The sequence below is a fragment of the Cebus imitator genome, unplaced genomic scaffold (genome assembly GCF_001604975.1).
Source record: "Cebus imitator isolate Cc_AM_T3 unplaced genomic scaffold, Cebus_imitator-1.0 Scaffold538, whole genome shotgun sequence".
NCBI classification, from domain to species: Eukaryota; Metazoa; Chordata; class Mammalia; order Primates; family Cebidae; genus Cebus; species Cebus imitator.
The window spans coordinates 1,723,578-1,730,602 of record NW_016107853.1 but is presented as its reverse complement, the minus strand read 5'-3'; the positions used below and the strand labels follow the sequence as shown (position 1 = coordinate 1,730,602).

At 60.2% G+C, this 7,025-nt stretch overlaps 1 protein-coding gene across 2 annotated transcripts in view; it reads left to right on the top strand.

Moving 5' to 3' along the window:
- Window positions 1-345: 345 nt before the first annotated feature.
- RAI1 (retinoic acid induced 1) overlaps window positions 346-7,025 on the top strand; it is a 125,040-nt gene continuing 118,360 nt past the window's right edge. Inside the window, exon 1 of one of the 2 annotated variants that reach the window (XM_017514841.2) lies at window positions 346-683. The gene's annotated coding sequence lies outside the window, so the exon portion shown is untranslated. The remainder of the gene's footprint in view (window positions 684-7,025) is intronic. The other variant, XM_017514839.2, reaches the window with a different exon arrangement.

Sequence of the window (7,025 nt, the reverse complement as noted above, 5' to 3'; positions counted from 1 at the left end):
GAGGTGGACACAGGTGAGGGCTGGCGGCGGGGTGAGTGTGGGGGCCTGGCCTGACGCTGGAAGCTCCTGAACGCGGGGCGCTCGAGTCTTCCCGGGCCGTGCGGGTATCCCACCGCAGAGGCCCCCTCCCGCAGGCCGGCGGGTGGGGGGCGCGCAGTGGGGCGCGCGGACCGCCAGGGGGTGCTGTCGGGGCGCGCACGGCCCACCTGGCGCCCGGGGCCGCGAGCGAGCTCAGCCAGGCCGCCCGGGAACTTTTTTCCTCGCGCTCTCGTTCTCCTTCTCCCCCCGCGCGTCGCCCGCCCGTCCGCTCTTCCTGTGCGGAGGGGATCGCATTTCCCCGCGGCACCCGCGGACACCAGGCAGGCCCGGCCGGGTGTGCGGCCAGGGCCCGGTCCCCGCGCCGCCCGCTCCCCGCGCCCCCGGGCGCCGCCCCCGCCCGCGGCTGGGCTCCGAGAGGCGAGTGGGAGAGCGAGGGCGGCGAGGGCTAGAGGCGAGCCGAGCAGGCCGCCCCTGCCCGCGGCCCGAGCGCCGGCGCGAGGAGGGGGCGCCGCGGCCCACCCTCCTTCCTGCCTGGCCGCGGGCCGGCCGGGCCGCCGCGACCGGACCCCCATGGCCACCCAGGCCTCCGGGCCGCGAAGTCGCAGCGCCAGACCCAGGGCCCCCGAGTGAGCGCGGGCGCCGAGGTGAGCAGCGAGCGCAGGGGCGCGGGGGGCGCAGTGGACGCTGCCCTGGGGCGGGGGCGGCGCGAAACGTCGGGATCTTGGGCCCGGTGAGGCGCTGAGACGGATTCGGGGGCCGAGCGCGCGCGCTGGGTTGAGATGTGGGGTCTGCGGGGTCCTTGCTTTGTGTGGTGTGGGGGGTGCGCGAGGTCACCGGATGGACGTCTGGGGAGCTGCAGGGTGGGGGCGCCCTGCGCCGCGGCTGAGGGTCTTCTGGGGATGTGTGCGGAGCTGAGGTCGGGTGGGGGCGTCGGGGCGCGAGGGGCGAGTGTGGCAGGGGCTCTGCGTGCGCCGAGGCGCGGAGTGTTTGAGGAGCGTGGGGTGGGGACGTGGGGAACATTCGCTCGGCGCCGGGGGCGAAGGGGAGCTTTGTGAGTGCGCCCGAGGTGGGGGGCGGGTAGCTGACTTCCCCACGCGTGACCGGGGCCCGGCGTGGCCGTCTCGTGGGAGTCAGGGCCGGCGAGGGCCGTGCGTGGCGAGATGGGTGCGCGGGCTCTCTGCGGTGTCCCCACCCGGGCAGCGGCGCCTGGGCCTGTGCGCAGGCCCTGAGGCCGGGCAGGAAGCGGCCCCCGCGACTCGGGGAGTTCTGTAGCGGCCAGGCCCGGGGCGCACGGGCCCTTCGGGGGTGACGTCACGGGCGGGGGCCCCGGACACGCGAGCCTGGCGCCCCATAGACAGCGGCGCAGCCCGCCGCCTTTCTCGAGGCCGGCCCCCCCGCGCCTTGAAGGCAAGGAACCCGGGAGGAGGACATGGGAGCCGAGTGAGGCGGGGATGGGAGGTGGCAGGACGCGAGGGTGACACTTGGAGCCTGGTCGCGCCAGGGGCTTCCGTGGTGGGGCCGAGGGGAAGCGAAACACCAGCCGGGCCCGAGGCCGTCACGGCCCCAGCTTCCTGGGGCGCCCGTTTTCCCGGCGAGCAGTTTCCCTTCCTGGTGCTCTTGGTCGTTCTCCAGTCCACGCAGGGGCCGGAGTGCGGGCTGCAGCGGTGCCCTCCTGCGCGGAGCCGGGGCTGGCGGGGGCGCGGCGGGCCTCGGGCTCTGAATGGATGGGAGCGAGTGTAACAATGCGCCCGTGGGGGCTGGGGGAGGGGAGGCCGCGCGCCTGAATGGCGGAGCGGGCCCCGCGCTGCTCCGCGCGCCGCCCTCCTCCCGCGCCGCCTTCCCCGCGGTTTCGGCGGGTCCGGATTCAGGGACCCACGCGGGACCTGCACGGTTCCTCCCACCAATACTCCCCCCCACCCTCTCCCGCTTTATGTCTTTTCCAACGCAGCAGTGTGTTGAGAATTCAAGGGCATTACATCTGGTTGCAATCCAGTTTCATGCCGCTGCTGGGCTGTTAAGACTTCGCACTGACGTCAGAGCAGGGGAATTACTTCTTTTTATTTTATCTTTTTTTAGTTGTCTGCTGCCCTGGGAGGAGAGGCGGGGGTGGGTTAGGAGAGCTCTGATGTGGAGGCGCCAGCGTGATGGGAGCCCCGAGCTGGGGGCTCTGCTTCTCTTCCTGCCACTGCTCCTCTTCATTCTCCATACACACCTCGCTCTGCTCAGTCAGGCCCACTCCAGGTGGGGGACGGCCCTCGCTGCAGACTGAATGGTGGCTCCTCCCGGCTGACCATACAGCTGCCTTTTCAGAGGCTTCTCTGGGACGTGGCCCTTGGGATCTGGAAGCTGGAAAGGAATCTTCTAGTTTCCCACCCCTCCCCCTCTTGACAGGCGAGCCGGTACATTCGGGGCCCAGGAGCAAGGAGAAGTGGCCTTTTGCGTGACACAGAAGGGGACACAGTCATTCTGATCTCAGGGCTGGCTCAGGCCCATAACTCTGGCAAAAGCTCTCAGAAGCAGACGCCTTGGAGAGGAAGAGAATGTATAAAGGCGGATCCAGGCCCCAGAAGCCAACTGTGGAGTGGGCAAAATAGGACTTTTCCCACCAGCCCAGCATTCCTCTGGCTTTGCAGAGATAAAGGGAACTCAGGGGTGCTGGAACTGCTTTTCTCATCCACTGACCATGGGGCTCTTGTAGGCAGAGGCTCTGTCTTACTCCTCTTTATTTTTGAGACAGGGTCTTGCTATGCGGCCCAGGCTGGAGTGCAGTGGCACGGACACAGCTCACTTCGGCCTCAGCCTCCTGGGCTCAAGCAATCCTCCGGCCTCAGCCTCCTGAGTAGCTGTGATCACAGGCCCCCGACACCACACCCAGCTAATTTTTATTTTTATTTTTTCTAGAAGCAGGGGTCTCACCACAGTTGCCCTGGCTAGTCTTGAAGTCCTGGGCTCAAACGTTCCTCCCCCTTTGGCCTCCCAAAGTGCTGAGATTACAGCAGTGAGTCACTGCTCCCAGCTTTACTCCTCTTTGCAGTCCCAACCCCGGCCCAGTGGCTTTGAAACTCTTGCCCGTGACCTGCAGTAAGAAATAACATCTTAGGCAGCTACACAGGTCATACCCACTGTATATAACCGAAACAAAAGTTTACTGAAATACCTCCCTCACTATGTCTGCTGGTCTATGATACTCTCTGTTCTAGTGTATTTGATTTTTTTTTAATTGCTACCCACGAAATTAATTTTGCAATCTACTGATGGGTCATACCCAGAATCTGAATAAAACAGGCCTAGGAAATTAATTTGCCATCTATTCATTCAACAAATGTTCATTGCAACCCTAATAATTCCTCCTGTTTTAAACTACTCAAGTAACACTCGGATACTTGGGTGAAAAATGCAAATAAGCCAGAGATAGATGTAGTAAAAGTGAAAGTTCCCTCGCACCCTCCCTGCAGGTAACCCCAGTTAACAGTTTGAACGTTTCCTTCCAGACTTTTTGTTACTCACTTAAGGCACACACATATCGCATATACCAGTACATGCAAAGTTTTTTTTTTTTTTCCCAAATGGGGACACACTGTGGCTTCTCACCAGGCAGCTTCCTTTTTCTTCTCCATTCGTCTCGGAGAGGTTGGTTGTGTGGCGAAGTCCTTCAGGGCAAGTTCGGGGTTGATTCCTGGCTCCACCACATACCGAACGGGCCATTTACCTCTCTGTGCCTCAGTGTCCCCATCTTAAAATCAGGAGAATCACAGTACAGACCTCATGGGACTGAAGTGAAGATGTAGGGAGTTAATCCATACGAAGTTTAGCGCAGGGCTTATGCCAATAAATGCTGATTACTGTTGTCATTATTGTATTATTATTGCTGTTCTATCTCCATGGCAGCCCATGTTTGAAACTCATTGCTTTTTATTTACTTATTTATTTTTTTTGAAACGGAGTTTCGCTCTTGTTACCCAGGCTGGAGTGCAATGGCGCGATCTCGGCTCACCGCAACCTCCGCCTCCTGCGTTCAGGCAATTCTCCTGCCTCAGCCTCCTGAGTAGCTGAGATTACAGGCACGCGGCACCATGCCCAGCTAATTTTTTGTATTTTTAGTAGAGACGGGGTTTCACCATGTTGACCAGGATGGTCTCGATCTCTTGACCTTGTGATCCACCCGCCTCGGCCTCCCAAAGTGCTGGGATTACAGGCTTGAGCCACAGTGCCCGGCCGAAACTCATTGCTTTTTAACAGCTGTCTGTGGCCATGGCTTGGGTGTCTTTTTCATCCCCCGTCCAATGTGTGGCTCCACAGGGAGGGAGGAGGTGCACACAACAGCAACGGTGTGTGCAGAGCAGCGTCTCTGTGGAAAGGGCACCTGGGTGCTGGGCCCAAGGGAACGGGGATTTTCCAAGGACCCACTGTTTCTGTGCTAGTGCCAGGGTCCAAGCAGGAAACATCCCTGCACTGGCCACAAGAAGTTCACAGCCCAGTGGCCGATTGGGACTCAGCTAACAGCCGAGGCCTTGACAAGAGCTGGGGGCATCCTGGAGGAGGGGGCTTCCTGGAGGAGGGAGATTTGAGCAGGTGCTTCAGGCACGGCGAGGTACGAATGGCAGGGGCGTTCCTGGCAAAGGGAACATAGTGGGCAGAACAAGTCTTTGGAGGCTGGACGGGACATGGCCTGTGTGCTGTGTGGCCAAGAGGGGAGGACTTGGCTCAGAAAGAATGGTGGCGGAAGAGGCTGGGCTGTTGCTGGAACCTCCTCACTGGCCTCCCTGCCCCCTCCCAGGCACTGGCCAGCAGCACTGTCAGAGTGATCTTTCTCAATTCAGCAGATAACCTCCAGTGGCTCCTGCTGCCTTCTGAATAAAGGTCCCATCTGTAGTGCTTCCCACGCTGCCCAGGGCCCTTGCTGGTGTCCTCTGCCTGCCCTGCCCTCATTCCGTCCTGTCCCCTCCAGCCACAGCCGGCACCTCCTTGTTAAGGTGCAGCCATGTGCATCCCTGCTTCTGTGCGTCGGTCTGGGCTGTTCTTCCACCTGGGATGCCCTTCACCTTCCTCCCTGCCGCCCCAGACCAAAACAGACGTCCTGTCTCCTCCTCCTCCTCTGACCTCCGAGGCAGAATGAGTCATCTCCCTTTGTCTATACTCGTGGTGTAGCGTTTATCACGGAATTATTGGCAATTCTGCCAGTGTCTGTTCTCCCCATGAGGCTGGAGCATCGAGGCCTGAAAGCACGTCTCCTTGCTCGCTCCGGCCCAGCGCCAAGGGCGAGGCCTAGAACACAGGACGCTCAGAAATGCTTCCTGGCAGGAGGGCCAGGTGAGGTGGAGAGGGTGAGAGCCCAGACATGGTCTCCCGTGGGTCCCTTTGATCCTTAGCAAGGGTATGCTCAGGTCTCTGTGGATCTTGTGCTGTCAGACTTTAGATGAGTGGGGTGACGGGCTTGTTGGGGGGGGCGGCTTCCCCAGGCTGCTTCCTGAGGGACCTGGGAGAAACTGGCTCGTCCTGTTCCCCAGTGATTGGGGCAGAGCTGTGCCCTCTTCTTGGTGGGTCACTGGGGATCTGAGATTGGAATGTGACACCACGGAGGGGGAGGCAGGGCTGAAGGTGCAGGCTGGGGCTTGGCTGGCAAAAGACAGATTTTGCTCCACTGGTTTTTGAGCCGATGTGAAGTCTGGGGGAGGGGGCAGAGCTGGGTGAAGTGAGCGTGAGAGTGTGTGTGTGTGTGTGTGTGTGTCTGTGTGGTCTGGGGGGACACAGCCAGGGAGAGGAGAAATAGGAAAAGAGAAAAACAGGTGGGCAGAAAGGGTGGAGTGGGGGTGGGGGACCTGGGGAGTGGTGAGCAGGACTGGGAGGGATGGAGGTTGGGGGACGACAAGGAGTGAGGGAGAAGTTCCCGCTGCTGCTGCTGCTGGAGAGTCTGAAGAGTATGCTCAGGGCTGGGAGGGAAAGCAGCCAGACGCATCAGCTCCCACTGCCGTTGGCCATGCCTTCCTTCTCTGTCCAGCAGACAACCGTGTCCTCTCGCCTCGGCTCCATGCTTGCACAGGCCCCAGACAGGAACAAGCTTGTGGTCCGGGCTCTGAGGCCCTTGAGGTCTAGGGGCCAGTTGGATGATGAGCATCTAGATTGTGCATAAAGTGATGAGGCTGGGGAAGAGAAGGCACCCAGGATGCTATGCACAGGCAGGAGGGGGGTGCAGCAGGCAAGCGTGGGGTGGGGGTAGGGGAGCCATTTGTTAGGCACTATGGTGGGGAGCCAAAACTGCTGGGGCATCTGCCTTTCCTCTCCCGCCTCAGTCTCATTGGTAAATGGGGGAGGGTGGACTGCTCTCCAACTGATGGTCTGTGGGTCCAAGTCACCCACTCCTTGGGGGTGAGAAACCAGGGACCCCGTGGAGACAGCGATAGAATAGGGGCAGTGGGCCTGCTCAGAGCATCTACAGGCCCAGGGTCAGGGGCTTGAGGGAGAACATGCAGAATCCAGGGAAGCTTGGGTTCACCTCCTAGAGTTCCCTTCTTGGAGTCTGTGCTCATTGGGAATTCAAGACAGGGGTGGGGTAGGGGAAGGAGCACTGGATTCAGAGTCAGGAAATGCATTTTAGTTCTAACTGCAGCATCCCTTGGGCTAGTCACTTTCCCTCTGTGAAGGTCAGTTTCCTCTTCTGTCAAAAATATGAATGGCCTTTGTTGTAAGCATTAGAGGTGAGCTGGGGCACAGTGGCTCACGCTTGTAATCCCAGCACTTTGGGAGGCCGAGGCAGGCAGATCAGTTGAGGTCAGGAGTTTGAGACCAACGTGGCCAACGTGGCAAAACCCCATCTCTACTGAAAATACAAAAATTAGCCAGGTGTGGTGGCCCATGCCTGTAATTCCAGCTACTTGGGAGGCTGAGACACAAGAATTGCTTGAACCCAGAAGGCAGAGGTTGCAGTGAGCCAAGATAGTGCCACTGCACTCCAGCCTGGGTGAAGGAGACTCTGTCTCAAAAAAAAA